The 16,706-nt window shown below is 36.6% G+C and overlaps 1 protein-coding gene across 1 annotated transcript in view; it reads left to right on the top strand.

Annotated features, from left to right (window-relative positions):
- USP31 (ubiquitin specific peptidase 31) overlaps positions 1-16,706 on the top strand; it is a 142,505-nt gene that overhangs the window by 56,625 nt on the left and 69,174 nt on the right. The gene's annotated exons all lie outside the window — the stretch shown is intronic.

The following is a 16,706-nucleotide window of genomic DNA, read 5'->3' as shown; positions in this document are numbered from 1 at the left end:
AAATATGTTTATATGTTTATATACCTATGTACACACATGTATATTCATTTTCATATATATACATATATATATATATTCACACACACATGGATAATCAAATTAAATATTGGTAGAGGCTGTTGCCTTGGCTTTAGAAATAGTCTTGCATTTGTTTGTTTGTTTGTTTGTTTTTTCCTCTCTCTTTTTAAAAAATTTATTTATTTTTTATTATTAATTTTTATAATTATAACATATTTTTTGACAGTACATATGCATAGGTAATTTTTTTTTTTTTACAACATTATCCCTTGTATTCCCTTCTTTTCTGAATTTTCCCCTCCTTCCCTCCACCCCCTCCTCTAGATGGCAGGCATTCCCATACATATTAAATATCTTATAGTATATTCTAGGTACAATATATATGTGCAGAACCGAATTTTGTTGTTGTTGCAAAGGAAGAATTGTATTCGGAAGGTAAAAATAATCTGGGAAGAAAAACAAACAAAAAAAAAGCTCACAGTTTACACTCATTTCCCAGTGTTCCCTTTCTGGATGTAGCTGTTTCTGTCCATCATTGATCAATTGGAATTGGATTAGCTCTTCTCTATGTTGAAGATATCCACTTCCATCAGAATACATCCTCATACAGTATCATTGTTGAAGTGTATAATGATCCCCTCGTTCTGCTCGTTTCACTCAGCATCAGTTGATGTAAGTCTCTCCAAGACTCTCTCTATTCCTCCTGTTGGTCATTTCTTACAGAATAATAATATTCCATAACATTCATATACCATAATTTACCCAACCATTCTCCAATTGATGGACATCCATTCATTTTCCAGTTTCTAGCCACTATGAAAAGGGCTGCCACAAACATTTTGGCACATACAGGTCCCTTTCCCTTCTTTAGTATTTCCTTGGGATGTAAGCCCAGTAGTAACACTGCTGGGTCAAAGGGTATGCACATTTTGATAACTTTTTGGGCATAATTCCAGATTGCTCTCCAGAACGGTTGGATTCTTTCACAACTTCACCAACAATGCATCAGTGTCCCAGTTTTCCCACAGCCTCTCCAACATTCATTGTTATTTGTTCCTGTCATCTTAGCCAATCTGACAGGTGTGTAGTGGTATCTCAAAGTTGTCTTAATTTGCATTTCTCTGATCAATAGTGATTTGGAACACTCTTTCATATGAGTGGAAATAGTTTTAATTTCATCATCTGAAAATTGTCTGTTCATATCCTTTGACCATTTATCAATTGGAGAATGGCTTGATTTCTTATAAATTAAAGTCAATTCTCTATATATTTTGGAGATGAGGCCTTTATCAGAGCCTTTAACTGTAAAAATGTTTTCCCAATTTGTTACTTCCCTTCTAATCTTGTTTGCATTAGTTTTGTTTGTGCAGAAACTTTTTAATTTGGTGTAATCAAAAATTTTCTATTTTGTGATCAATAATGGTCTCTAGTTCTCCATTGGACACAAATTCTTTCCTCCTCCACAAGTCTGAGAGGTAAACTATCCTATATTCCTCTAATTTATTTATGATTTCATTCTTTATGCCTAAATCTTGGATCCACTTTGATCTTATCTTAGTATGTGGTGTTAAATGTGGGTCCATGCCTAGTTTCTGCCATTAATCTTGCATTTGTTAAAAAAGGTTTCTATCTACAGGGATTTGTTGTTTGTAGATTCAGTTATTTTGTTTGTTTTGTTCTTTCAAACATTTCTCTTTCCCTTAGCTTTGAATATAATCTGATGGCTTAGGACTTGCCCCAATTACTGTTCTCTTCTAACATCATTCCTTACTCCTCATTAAAATCCCCTATCCCCCCAAACAAAAGCCTACACCAATAGCCAATTCAGTAACTAAGAGTAAAAATGTTTTAATAAAATTTGTATATTTAAATATATCTCATAAATGACATGACTGTCAAAGTGCTATATAAATTTAAATATTATAATGATTATTTGAATAAATATTAGCAGTTAAATAATGAAATAATCCACCATGGACACCGATGAAATGAAAACTATAGGATTTTTCTCAACATTTTGTTAATAATGGACTGCTGACATGGGGAAATAACTTAGTTACATAGCATCATATTTTGTAAACTAGGATTCTCTCACTCTTTTAAGGAATCATCCCTCAATTAGTTGGTGATCTGATTGAGAAAGTTGGAAGTTAGGGAATAACTAATGTTTTCACTACTGGCTAATTTTTCTTCCTGTAAAGGAGAAGCTTGGCACTTCCAAATAAATCTCAAATTGCTAAAATGACTGTGAGAATATTATTTTTTTGGTGTTTTCTGGTATTTTTTGGCCACTTCAAGTGACTGCTCTTTCTCGGTCCCCCAAACTAGCCTCTTGGAAGAATAGATGGAAACAACTATTTACTAGCCTAAGGCAACTGGTTTTCCTTTTATAAATAGCTTTTCATCCATAACTTCCATGAAAACTAGAATGGAAAGAGTATCTGGAACATTATTTAGGCCTAGAATGGAGAACTTTTCTTATGTGTGTATTTATCAATATTCTATCCTAAATAAGTGAGTTTCTAATGAAGGAAATAGGTTATTTTAGGTAAAAAACAAAACAAACAAACAAAAAAACCCTAATCTTCAAAATTCTTGTTTACTCATTCCAAAATTCTGTATTTGGATCTATTTATGGTCTTTTTTATTAATCACTAGTTACTTGTTTCCTAGCCTTGACTTATAATTATAATCTCCTAAGTAGAAAAGATTTCAGAGATCATTTAGTTAAAGCTGTGCCTGACAAGAAATTCCCTCTACAACATTCCAGCAAGATCATCTAGCCCAGTCTTCTTTTTCTTCTTTTTTTTCACCTTGAGGCCATTTGGGTAAAGTAATTTGCCGAGCTAATAAGTATCTGAGGCCAAATTTGAACTTATCCTAACTCCAGAACTGAGCTATACTCACTGTATACTGACTAGCTGTTCTTAGCCTAGTCTTTTTTTTTTTTTTTTTTTTTTTTTTTTTGTTTTGTTTTGTTTTATTTTTTGCTAGACAATTGGAGTTAAGTGACTTGGCTAGAGTCACACAGCCAGTAAATGTTAATTTTCTGAGACTGTATTTGAACTCAGGTTCTTCTGACTCCAGAGTAGGTGCTCTATCTACTATGCCATTTAGCTGTCTCCCCCTCTGTAAGTTCTTGAATTGTAAAGGTCCGGTCGTCTCTAAGTTATCCTTGGGGACTGCCGTGTCAACTCAGTCTCCCAGCCAGACTCTCTCCTTCCAGCCTGCCGTCCCAACTCTGTCCCAGAGTCGACTACTCTCCAAACCCAATGCTGCCTTCTTTTGTCCTTGAAGAGATTGTAGTGAGAACTCAACGGGGCTTGTGAGAAAATACTTCGACCAATGAACTTGCAACTTTTAAAGGTTATGTAAACTCCTTTTCAGAAATTCAAAGGTGTAAACTCCCCCTAAAGGCTGGAAATAAAGGTGTGAATTCTGAGCTAGAGAATTGCCCAGACAACCTGAGTTCTCACCTTGTAATCCTAACATCTCCCCCTTTCTTTTGATTTAAAACATAGGGTGGTCATGACCTTGAAACATAAATCCATCAATATGAGAGGTATTACACATAATTACATAAATTACATAAACACATAGTAATATAATAACACATGCTAGAAGTAATGTAACAAATAACATGATCAAATAATCATAAATTGAGAATTTATAAATGTCCACAAATCCATTGTCCATTAGTCTCATCTTGTGTTAGGAAATCCAATGATTCCTGCTGGTTTTAAAGTTCTTTAACAGTCTTCTTATTAGCCATGCTTTTTCAGTGTCAGATGTTTCTTAGATTTTCTCCTTTGTTTTGAGGTCTTTCTCTTTTTCTGTCTCTCTCCGATGGACAAGGCGAATACGACTCGTGGCACCCATCTGATTCCTTCTCCATCTGAAGAAATACAAGTGAACCCTCTCCCCCAAGCAGTTAACCTATCTGGTCCCTTCCATTCACCACTTTCTGGGTCTCTCCACATCACCTGGCAATTATCTAAGGACAGTGGAGCTGCTTGCACTGGACACTGCCCTTCTGGTGGGTTATAAAACCTGTCTGCCGGAGCCAGTGCAGATTTGTCAAAAATTAAAAAAATAATGGTATAGAGAACTAAATTTAGAAGTTCTCTAGGGTTACCTGTGGCTCCTCCTTTCTTTTGTTTTTGGAGGAGTGTCTTAATGTCTCTGTTTCTTCTCTCTACTATTGCCTGACCTTGCACATTAAAAGGTATGCCAGTGGTGTGTAAAATCTTATACTGTGCACAAAAGTGTGCAAAATATTTAGAAGACTATGCAGGTCCATTATCTGTTTTTATTTCTTGTGGCACACCCATAATTGCAAATGCTTGGATAAGGAATTCAGTGACCACTTGGGCTGTCTCTTTTGCTGCTGGTATTGCAAAAGTGAATCCTGAAAAGGTGTCTACCACCACATGGATAAAAGACAAACGACCAAAAGATTTATAATGAGTCACATCCATTTGCCAGATTTCATTGGGTCTCAAACCACAAAGATTCTTCCCTGGAGGGAGTGTAGGAGCGTGGAAAGGAAGGCAAGCTGGACAGCTTTTTACTATGCTCCTAGCTTCCTCTCTTGTTATTCCAAATTGTAAACGTAAAGCTCGAGCAGCCTGATGATATTTAGAATGAGATTCTTGTGCTTCCTGAAATAAAGGAGTTCTGGCTAACATAGCTAAAAGGCTATCTGTCTTTGAATTTCCATCAAAAATAGGACCTGGAAGTCCACTATGTGAGTGGACATGCAAGATATAAATCTTGCCTGCATGCTTTCTCCCTTGCTCTTGAAGTTCCTTAAAGAGCTAATAAATATTAGAGGCTGCAAATTTTATTTGGGCTGTGGCAATTCTTTGTACTACACCTACTGAATAGGCTGAATCAGTAATTATATTTATGTCTCCTGGGTAATAAGTAAGAGCTAGCATGATAGAAAATAATTCACTCTGCTGAGTAGACTGAAAAGGAGTCCTGACTACTCTCTTTATGGTTAAATCATGAGAGTATACAGCACAAATATTTTCTTTGGAGGCGTCTGTAAAGATTGTTGGTCCTTTAAGAGGAACCTTAGAAAACTTTTCTTCAAAAAACCATCACCAATTATGTAGTAGCCGGTATATCTTTAATGGAGACCCATGTGCAAAATTTGGAGCTGTGGCCAATAAAATTTGCCATTCTGGGATGTTCTCACAGCATACATAAATTTGTGCGTTAGTATAGAATGTGTATATTTTTTTAGGACTTATCCCAGATAATTTGTACTACTCTCTTAATGGCCTTTAATAAAATTCTAGCCACAAGCACTGGGTAAGGAGTAAGGCTTTCTTTTGGTTGTGCTGGGAGGTTCACCCATTCAATCACACTGCTTCCTTGATGAAGGACTGCTGTGGGTGCCTCTTTTGTAGCAAAAACTGATATTTCCAAGGGTTTTTGAGTGCCTTTTTCAACCACATTGGATAAAGCCAGTTCAACTTCTCTCAAAGCCTCTTGAGCTTCTTTTGTAAGCTGGCGTGGTGAATTTAAAGCACTGTCTCCCCTTAAAATGTCATATAGAGGTTGCAGTTGATTGGTAGTTAGGCCTAACACTGGGCGCATCCATTGGATATCTCCTATTAATTTTTGGAAATCATTTAAGGTGTTCAACTTCTCTGTTCTTTTTTTTTATTTTTTTAAATTTAATTTTTATTTAATTTTATAATTATAACTTTTTTTTTTTGACAGTACATATGCATGGGTAATTTTTTACAACATTATCCCTTGCACTTACTTCTATTCAGATTTTTTCCCTTCCTCTCCCAACCCCCTCCCCCAGATGGCAGGCAGTCTTATACATGTTAAATATATTACAGTATATTCTATATACAATATATGTGTGTAGAACCGAATTTCTTGTTGCACAGGAAGAATTGGATTCAGAAGGTAAAAATAACAGTTTACACCCATTGTTCCTTTTCTGGATGTAGCTGATTCTGTCCATCATTAATCAATTGGAATTGGATTAGCTCTTCTCTATGTTGAAGATAACCACTTCCATCAGCATACATCCTCGTACAGTATCATTGTTGAAGTGTATAATGATCTTCTGGTTCTGCTCGTTTCACTTAGCATCAGTTGATGTAAGTCTCTCCAAGCCTCTCTGTATTTCTCCTGTTGGTCATTTCTTACAGAACAATAATATTCCATAACATTCATATACCATAATTTACCCAACCATTCTCCAATTGATGGACATCCATTCATCCTCCAGCTTCTAGCCACTATGAAAAGGGCTGCCACAAACATTTTGGCACATACAGGTCCCTTTTCCTTCTTTAGTATTTCCTTGGGATGTAATCCCAGTAGTAGTATGGCTGGGTCAAAGGGTATGCACATTTTGATAACATTTTGGGCATAATTCCAGATTGCTCTCCAGAATGGCTGGATTCTTTCACAACTCCACCATCAGTGTCCCAGTTTTCCCACATCCCCTCCAACATTCATCGTTATTTGTTCCTGTCATCTTAGCCAATCTGACAGGTGTGTAATGATACCTCAGAGTTGTCTTAATTTGCATTTCTCTGATCAATAGTGATTTGGAACATTCTTTCATATGAGCAGTAATAGTTTTAATTTCATCATCTGAAAATTGTCTGTTCATATCCTTTGACCATTTATCAATTGGAGAATGGCTTGATTTCTTATAAATTAAAGTCAATTCTCTGTATATTTTGGAGATGAGGCCTTTATCAGAACCTTTAACTGTAAAAATGTTTTCCCAATTTGTTACTTCTAATCTTGTTTGCATTAGTTTTGTTTGTGCAGAAACTTTTTAATTTGGTGTAATCAAAATTTTCTATTTTGTGATCAATAATGGTCTCTAGTTCTCCCTTGGACACAAACTCCTTCCTCCTCCACAAGTCTGAGAGGTAAACCATCCCATGTTCCTCCAATTTATTTATGATTTCATTCTTTATGCCTAAATCTTGGATCCATTTTGATCTAATCTTAGTATGTGGTGTTAAATGTGGATCCATGCCTAGTTTCTGCCATACTAATTTCCAGTTTTCCCAGCAGTTTTTGTCAAATAATGAATTCTTACCCCAAAATTTGGGATCTTTGGGTTTGTCAAACACTAGATTGCTATTTTTAGTCACTATCTTGCCCTGTGAACCTAACCTATGCCACTGATCAACTGGTCTATTTCTTAGCCAATACCAAATGGTTTTGGTGACTGTTGCTTTATAATACAGTTCTAGATCAGGTACAGCTAGACCACCTTCACTTAATTTTTTTTTCATTACTTCCCTTGAAATTCTCGACCTTTTGTTGTTCCATATGAATTCTGTTGTTATTTTTTCTAGGTTATTAAATAGTTTCTTGGAAGTCTGATTGGTATAGCATTAAATAAATAGATTAGTTTAGGGAGTATTGTCATCTTAATTATATTCACTTGGCCTATCCAAGAGCACTGAATGTCTTTCCAATTATTTAAATCTGACTTTATTTTTGTGGCAAGTGTTTTGTAATTTTGCTCATATAATTCCTGACTCTCCTTTGGTAGATATATTCCCAAATATTTGATACTATCGACCGTTATTTTGAATGGAATTTCTCTTTGTATTTCTTGCTGTTGGATTATGTTGTTAATGTATAAAAATGCTGAGGATTTATGTGGATTTATTTTGTATCCTGCAACTTTGCTAAAATTCTGAATTATTTCTATTAGCTTTTTAGCAGGTCTTTGGGGTTCTCTAAGTATACCATCATGTCATCTGCGAAAAGTGATAATTTGATTTCCTCATTTCCTACTCTAATTCCTTGAATCTCTTTCTCGGCTCTTATTGCCGAGGCTAGAGTTTCTAGTACTATATTGAAAAGTAATGGTGATAGTGGACAACCTTGTTTCACTCCTGATCTTATAGGGAAAGGTTCTAGTTTATTGCTATTACATATGATGTTTACTGAAGGTTTTAAATATATGCTCCTTATTATTTTAAGGAATAGTCCATTTATTCCTATACTCTCAAGCGTATTTAGTAGGAATGGATGTTAGATTTTATCAAATGCTTTTTCTGCATCTATTGAGATGATCATATGGTTTTTATTAATTTGATTATTAATATGGTCAATTATACTAATAGTTTTCCTAATATTAAACCAGCCCTGCATTCCTGGTATAAATCCCACTTGGTCATAGTGTATTATCCTGGGGATGATTTTCTGAAGTCTATTTGCTAATATCTTATTTAAGATTTTAGCATCTATATTCATTAAGGAAATTGGTCTATAGTTTTCTTTCTCAGTTTTCGATCTACCTGGTTTAGGTATCAGTACCATGTCTGTGTCATAAAAGGAATTTGGTAGGACTCCTTCAATCCCTATTTTTTCAAATAGTTTACATAGCATTGGAGTTAGTTGTTCTTTAAATGTTTCGTAGAATTCACATGTAAATCCATCTGGTCCTGGGGACTTTTTCTTAGGAAGTTGGTTAATAGCTTGGTCTATTTCTTTTTCTGAGATGGGACTATTTAGACTACTTACTTCTTCCTCTGTTAATCTGGGCAAGCTATATTTTTGAAGGTATTCTTCCATTTCATTTAAGTTATCGAATTTATCGGCATAAAGTTGAGCAAAGTAGCTCCTAACTATTGTTCTAATTTCCTCTTCATTAGTGGCGAGTTCACCCTTTTCATTTTCAAGACTAACAATTTGCTTTTTCTCTTTCCTTTTTTTAATCAGGTTTACTAAGGGTTTGTCTATTTTGTTGGTTTTTTTCATAGAACCAACTCAGTTTTATTAATTAATTCAATAGTTTTTTTACTTTCAATTTTATTAATCTCACCTTTTATTTTTTGAATTTCAAGTTTTGTGTTTGTCTAGGGGTTTTTAATTTGTTCCTTTTCTAGCAATTTTAGTTGTAAGCCCAATTCGTTGGCCCTCTCTTTCTCTATTTTATGCAAGTAGGCCTGTAGAGATATAAAACTTCCCCTTATTACTGCTTTGGCTGTATCCCACACATTTTGGTATGATGTCTCATTATTGTCATTTTCTTGGGTGAAGTTATTAATTATGTCTATGATTTGCTCTTTTACCCAATCATTCTTTAGTATAAGATTATTTAGTTTCCAATTATTTTTTGGTCTATTTTTCCCTGGTTTTTTATTGAATGTAATTTTGATTGCATTGTGGTCTGAAAAGGATGCATTTACTATTTCTGCCTTACTGCATTTGATTTTGAGGTTTTTATGCCCTAGTATATGATCAATTTTTGTATAGGTTCCATGAACTGCTGAGAAGAAAGTATATTCCTTTCTGTCTCTAGTTAGCTTTCGCCAAAGATCTATCATATCAAACTTTTCTAGTATTCAATTTACCTCTTTGACTTCTTTCTTATTTATCTTGTGGTTTGATTTATCTAATTCTGAGAGTGCAAGGTTGAGATCTCCCACTATTATAGTTTTGCTATCTATTTCCTCTTTCAGCTCTCTTAATTTCTCTTTTAAGAATTTAGATGCTGCACCACTGGGTGCATATATTTTTAATATTGATACTGTTTCATTATTGATGCTGCCCTTTAGCAGGATATAATGCCCTTCCTTATCTCTTTTAATTAGATCAATTTTTGTTTTTGCTTGATCTGAGATGAGGATGGCTACTCCTGCTTTTTTGGTTTTGCCTGAAGCATAATAGATTCTGCTCCAGCCTTTTACTTTTAGTTTGAATGTCTCACCCTGTTTCAGGTGTGTTTCCTGTAAACAACATATAGTAGGATTCTGACTTTTAATCCAGTCTGCTAACTGCTTCCTCTTTATGAGGCAGTTTGCCCCATTCACATTTATGGTTAGAAGGACTAATTCTATATTGCTTGCCATCCTATTAACCCCTGCTTATGCTTTTCCCCTTTCCTTCTATCTTACCCCCCTACCCAGTATTAAACTGGTGAACACCGCTTGCTTTTCACAGCCCTCCCTTTTTAGGATCCCTCCCCCATCTTAAAGATCCTCCCTTTATTTTACCCCTTTTCCTTGAAATTTCTATATTCCCTTCCCCTTAGCTTACTCCTTCCCTTTCACTTTTCAATGAAGTGGAAGAAGTTTCACCATAAATTGAATATGTCTATTGATAAACACTGTGTTCATCTCCCTCCTTCTTTTCTCTCAGATATAATAGGTTACTTTTGCCTCTTCATGAGATGTAGTACCACACTTTACACTTTATGATATAATTTCCTTTCTACCTCTAGTTTCTAAGACAAATTGTACATATGTTCTTTACTTATTTTTTTGGCAGAAGTATAGTTCTCAAGATTTCTTTTTACCTTTTTAGAAATCTCTTGAATTCTGTATTTGAAGATCAAACCTTTTATGTAGGTCTGGTTTTTTCATCAAAAATAGATGGAATTCATTTATTTTGTTAAATGTCCATCTTCTTCCCTGGAAAACGATGCTCCTTCTTGCTGGGTAAGTTATTCTTGGCTGCATACCAAGTTCCTTAGCCTTTCGGAATATCATGTTCCAGGCCCTTCGTTCTTTTAATGTGGACTCTGCTAGATCCTGGGTTATCCTTATTGTGGATCCTCCATATCTGAATTGCTTTTTTCTAGCAGCTTCCAATATCTTTTCCTTTATCTGATGGTTCTTGAACTTGGCCACTATATTTCTTGGCGTTTTGATTTTAGGGTCCCTTTCAGTAGGTGATCGATGAATTTTTTCAATGTCTATTTTACCCTCTGTTTCCAGTACGTCTGGGCAGTTCTCTTTGATAATTTCCTCGAAAATGGTGTCCAAGCTCTTTTTTTCCTCCCATTTTTCAGGGAGTCCGATTATTCTCAAATTGTCTCTCCTGGATCTGTTTTCCAGGTCTGTTGTCTTTCTAGTAAGGTACTTGACATTCTTTTCAATTGTTTCATTTCTCTGGATTTGCTTGACTACCTCTTGGTTTCTCCTTGAGTCATTCCTTTCTACTTGTTCCAGTCTAATTTTCAATGATGTGTTTTCTTCACTCACTTTCTTTATATCTCTTTGTAATTGTCCAATTGAGTTTTTATCTTCTATGGAATTTTTTTCCATTTTATCCATTTTATTTTTTAGAGAGCTGTTTTCTTTTTCCAGCTCACTAATCCTGTTTTCCTTGGAGTTGTTTACCTTTTCCAGCTCACTAATCTTGTTTCTCAATGATTTGATTTCTTTATCCACTCTGTCTTGGAATGCATGGGATGACTTCTCCAGGCTCTATTGCCAAGCTTCCCTTTCCTTTTCCCATTTCTCTTCCAGCTCTCTTGTGAGAGCCTTTTTGATTTCCTCTATGAGATTCTTTTGTATTGAGGAGCAGCTCATATCCCTCTTAGGGGATTCATCTGGGGACAGTCTGTTTTTAGTCTCCTTAGTGTTTGAAGTCTGCTCTCTCTCTCCATACAAAAGCTGTCAATGGTTAGAGCCCTTTTGAACTTTTTGTTCATTTTGTCAGAGTAGGAATCGAAGAAAACAAACTGACAAGAGAAACAATTGGTCTGTTTTGTGGGGGATGGGGCTGGATGGTATTAATGGGCTTCCTCTACAGACTGGGGGTAGGGCAGCAGAGAGCCACTAACAGAACAGCAATGACTGTACTGAGTCTGCGCTCTGAGGCTCTTAGAACGCACTGAGTCAGTCCAGGTGGGGGTTGGGGGTGGCCGGATTCTGAGAGAAGCTGGCTTTCCGGGGTTTTAATCTTCACCTCTGGTGTTTACACCCTCTCCCTGCTCCTGGCTTGCTGCCAAGACAGAGTATCCATTCTGGGGAAAAAGTCTTTTTGTACAAACGGCAGAGATCGTACCCCTCCCCCTCTGGTCTGAGTTGTGTGAGCTGCCTGTCTCGCTCTGGCTTGCCTGCCCTCAGTCTGCGCCCAGTCTGATTGACCCTCCCCCGAACAAACGCAGACCTTTTCTTGCGACTTTCAAGGATGTCTTCTCTTGGTGATCATCTGTGGATTTCTTTCTGGGTCAAGCATTAAGTCTGAGGCTTGTCATGAAGTAAGTTCTGAGAGAAAACGAGGAGCTCAAGCAGCCGTCTGCCTCCACGCCACCATCTTGGCCGGAAGTCTTCTCTGTTCTTAAAGAAAGCTTTTGTACTGTGAGTGTCTTAGGATATATTTCATATCCTAAATATTGAAAAGGAGCATGTCTTTGAATTTTTTCTGGAGCTATTTGCAATTTGTAGTTCCTTAGTGTTTCTATAGTCTTTTGTGGACATGCTTCTAACATTTGTTCCTCAGGTGCACATCCCAAAATATCATCATATAATATAACAATATTACTTTTGGAAAGGCTTTTCTTACTGGAGCAAGAGCAGCAGCAACATACATTTTGGCACATAGTAGGGCTGTTTTTCATTCCCTGTTGGCAAAACTGTCTATTCATATCTTTTATAAGGCTCAGCCAAATTAACACTAGGCACTGAAAAAGCAAATCTTTTCATTTCCTCCTTATCTAGAGGGATAGAATAGAAACAATCCTTAATGTCTATAACCCAAAGAGGCCATTCTCTTGGCAACTGAGTAGGAGATGGAAGTCCAGGCTGAAGAGTTCTCGTAGTTTCCATCTGTTCATTTACTCTTCTTAGATCAGTTAACATCCTCCATTTCCCAGATTTCTTTTTCACCACAAATACTGGGGAATTCCAAGGACTTAGAGAAGGCCGCAAGTGTCTTTGGTCAAGTTGTTCTTGCACTATGTCTAATAAGACCTGAATTTTATCACTTCTTAAGGGCCACCGTTCGACCCACACTGGTGAATCAGTCTTCCACTGAATAGGAACTAGTGAAAGTGCAGGTAGGCCTTCAACAGCAGTCCTGCCTAAAAAGCCGAAGTGCTTATTTGTAATCCTATCTGCTGTAAAATGTCTCTTCCCCACAGATTGATGGGGATTTTTTCAAGCACAAAAGGAGTAAAACTCCTGTTTCACCTTCAAATATTCGTCTTAAAGGCATAGCCCTAACTTCTGCTGCTATTGATCCTCCTATACTAGATATGTAGGTGTCTGCCTTAATCTTTGGCCAATGACTGGGCCAGTTGGCACCCCTAATAACTGTACAATCTGCACCCGTGTCTACCAATCCTTCAAATGGTATTCCATTTATATAAATAGTAAGCATAGGTCAGTCAGCTGTCACAGTTGTTGTCCAATATATTCCTGAATTTTGTTCATTGGAGTCAGAATCTGGGCAACTGTCACCAGATTGCTTATTAGGGTTATGTAACAATAAGCCTAATTCTACTACTTCTCCTGGTTGATAAATCACACATTGTCTACCTGGGTTAGTGACTGGGATATTAGCTACATGTTCTCCAGTTTCCCACATCAGTATATGGATGGACACTGTTTTGTAAGCACTCTCAGAAGGTGAAATGGTCAAGCCTACTGTGCCTGGAGGAAAGGATCCATAGGCTCAAAAGGAACAGATTTCACTTCTCCAGGGAATATCTCAGTAGTCTCTACTGCATACAACTTTATTTTTCCTAATTTCAATCCCTTTCTTCCATCTGATTGCCTTTTGGCTGATTGATCATGTCTTAAATTTCTCTGGATGTAACCTCGGCTGCCATCATGCCCCACTTGGGGGCCTGAAGCTGGGCCTCGCCTCTCATTTCCCTGGGTCAATCTACATTTGGAGGCCCAGTGGAGACCCTTGTGGCATTTTGGACATGGTGTTTTAGGTCTTCTCTCATCCTCCACATCTACACTGAGCTTTTAGATGTCCCATTTTTCCTCACTGAAAACATCGATGAATTTCTCTAGAAGTCCTTTGCCAAGAGGGACCCTGTATTTCCATGTTCATTATAGTCTGGGTGTAAAAAGCATTTATTCCCACTGTAGCACATTGTCTTATGATCTCCTCTAAAGGAGCATCTTTTTCTAATCCCCATATAATTCTTTTGTAAATCTCATTGGCATTTTCCTTAGCCAGATGTCTGGTCATTATTTCTGTAGCTGCATTTTCTCCAATAGTTCTTTTGACAGCAGTTTGCAGACATTCCACAAAATCTGCAAAAGTTTCATTGGGACCTTGCTCTATTTTAGTGAAAGCCTCTCCCCAATCTTTCTGTCTGGGGAGGGAACCCCAAGCTTTTATTGCAGCCTTAGCAATTTGCTCATGCACTGTTATGTTATATTTAATCTGTTCTGAATTCTCTCCATACTGACCTTCACCAGCTAATTGCTCAAAAGTGAATTGTGTGTTAACTCCTGTTTTCAAATTGCATCTGACTTGGATCTTACATAATTCATGAAACTCTGCAAGCCACAACAGATTTTGTCCAGGTTCTAAACATGTCCTTGCTATGGATTTCCAATCATTTGGGGTTAGGACTTCATAAGACAAACCATCTAGTAACATTTTAACATAAGCTGATGTAGTCCCATAAAGGGTACAACCTTTTTTCAAATCTTTAATTTTATTCAAATCTAAAGGTGTATATTTTCTCCTTTTATGACCTAGAGAGTCAATATCTTCAATCACAGGATATGCATGTATAAAATCACTTATATCCTGTCCTTCTCTCTTAGCTTTAACCAATGCTTTTTCTAATCTTGTCATAGGCTTAGGCTGCTTCACAGGCAATTCTGTTTGTGTTCCTCTTCCCCTCCTCCTTCTTGCTCCACCCCTGAAGGGTTAATTGAGGGAGGAGATGGGAAATGCTCCTGTTGCTCAGAATTGTACTTAACTTCATTGTTATCTGATTCATCTTTTTCACCTAGTTTAGTTGACACCTCCCCATTTTGCTCCGTCTTCTTTTCCTTAAGAATAACAATTTTTAAAGCCACTTGGACTAAATTGTAGGTATGAAGTGTAGCTTTGGAATTGTGTTTGTTTTGGAATTGTAGTGTTCACCTAATTGCTTTCCTACTAATTTCCATTCATCTGGATCCAATTCTTTTTCCAGATAAAAACAAGGACGTATGACCTGCACAGTTTTTAAAAGTTCAATAATCTCCTCCAAAATTATAATCAATCCTTGGCTTTTCATAACCTTGATAATGCTCTCTAAACATTTTCCTTGAACAGAAGGCATTTGCCCCATTTCACTGAAATTCTACTTTAGCTCTTTAAGCAAAGTTTCCTTGTTACTCACGCTTCTGGGTCAGAGAGGCTTTTCCACTGAGATCTGGATCTTGTCAGTCCCTGTTCAGGTGCCAAAACGTGAAGGTCCCGGCTAGCTCCTCTGAAGGGCTCAGAATAAGTCCTTGTCAGGATAAGCAAAAGTACTTGCCCCACGTTGTGGGCGCCAAATTGTAAAGTTCTTGAATTGTAAAGATCCTGTTGTCTCTAAGTTATCCTTGGGGACTGCCGTGTCAACTCAGTCTCCCATCCAGACTCTCTCCTTTCAGCCTGCTGTCCCAACTCTGTCCCATACTCGACTGCTCTCCAGAACCAATGCTGCCCTCTTTTATCCTCGAAGATATTGTAGTGAAAACTCAACAGGGCTTGTGAGAAAATACTGCAACCAATGAACTTGTTCCTTTTAAAGGTTGTGTAAACTCCTTTTCAGAAGTTCAAAGGTGTAAACTCCCCCTAAAGGCCGGAAATAAAGGTGTGAATTCTGAGCTAGAGAATTGCCCGTACAACCTGAGTTCTCACCTGTAATCCTAACACCCCTCCCCCCCAACCTTAATCCAGTTTTGGGGGCTCTAGTGATAAGAAACTATCATCTAAGTTAGTCCATTCCAAATGTGAATAACTATAGATTTTCCCATTATATCTATCCAAATCCTACTTTTCAACATCTTATAGTATTTTCTTATGGAGCCAAGAAAAACAAGACTAATCTCTCTTCTACATGACAACCTGTCATATTTTGAAAGGAAGTTATCATGTCTCTTAAATTTTTTTCTGTGCCTGGAAAGAAGCCAGTATTTCAGTTCCTTCAACAGATCTTTTTATGATATGTTTTTGGTTCTGAGTTGTCTTATCATTCTTGTCACCTTTTGTACATCCTTCAGCATTTAGGAATATCCTTCCTATAAAATGGCACCAAGAACTAATTAGGGTATTTCAGGGCAACATATAGCAATTTTATTATTATGTCCTTCATCCTGAACATTTTTTCCCAATATGGAATAAGATTGGGTTTGCTTTTTTGAGTGCTGTATTTTATTCTTGATTGACTCCATTAAACCTCCTAGGTTTTTGTAAATTTAAAAAATTTGTTTTATTTCAGTAAGCCAAAAAAATCTATTTTCTCACCTACCTTCTCCATTAAGAAAGAAAATGCCTATATTAGATATATGCATGTTCTAAACAAATGTCCACGTTGGCCATGTCAATCTATACCCTAAATCTAGCACCTCTCTGGTAGGACACAGATAGTGTGCTTCATTATTTCTTTGGAATTGTGGTTGGTCATTGTGTTGATCAAAATTCTTAAAGCTTTCAAATATGTTTGTCATTACAATGTTACTGTCTAAACAATTACCTACTCTCTATTAATTCATAAAAGTCTTCTAAGTTTGCTCTGAAACTATCCCATTCATTGTTTTTTTTTTACAGATTACAAGTCTTTTTTTTCCTTTTGCTTCTTTTCTTTTTTCTTTCTTTCTTTCTTTCTTTTTTTTAAATTAGAGCTATTACATAATTATAGCTTTCTCATTTTGTGCTTGGGATTGTTTTCTTTGAGTCAGTTGCATTTATATTAATCCCTATTAATTCTTAGGAGATTTTGT

The sequence above is a fragment of the Sminthopsis crassicaudata genome, chromosome 1 (assembly GCF_048593235.1).
Source record: "Sminthopsis crassicaudata isolate SCR6 chromosome 1, ASM4859323v1, whole genome shotgun sequence".
NCBI lineage: Eukaryota > Metazoa > Chordata > Mammalia > Dasyuromorphia > Dasyuridae > Sminthopsis > Sminthopsis crassicaudata.
This window is presented reverse-complemented; position numbering and strand designations above follow the sequence as displayed.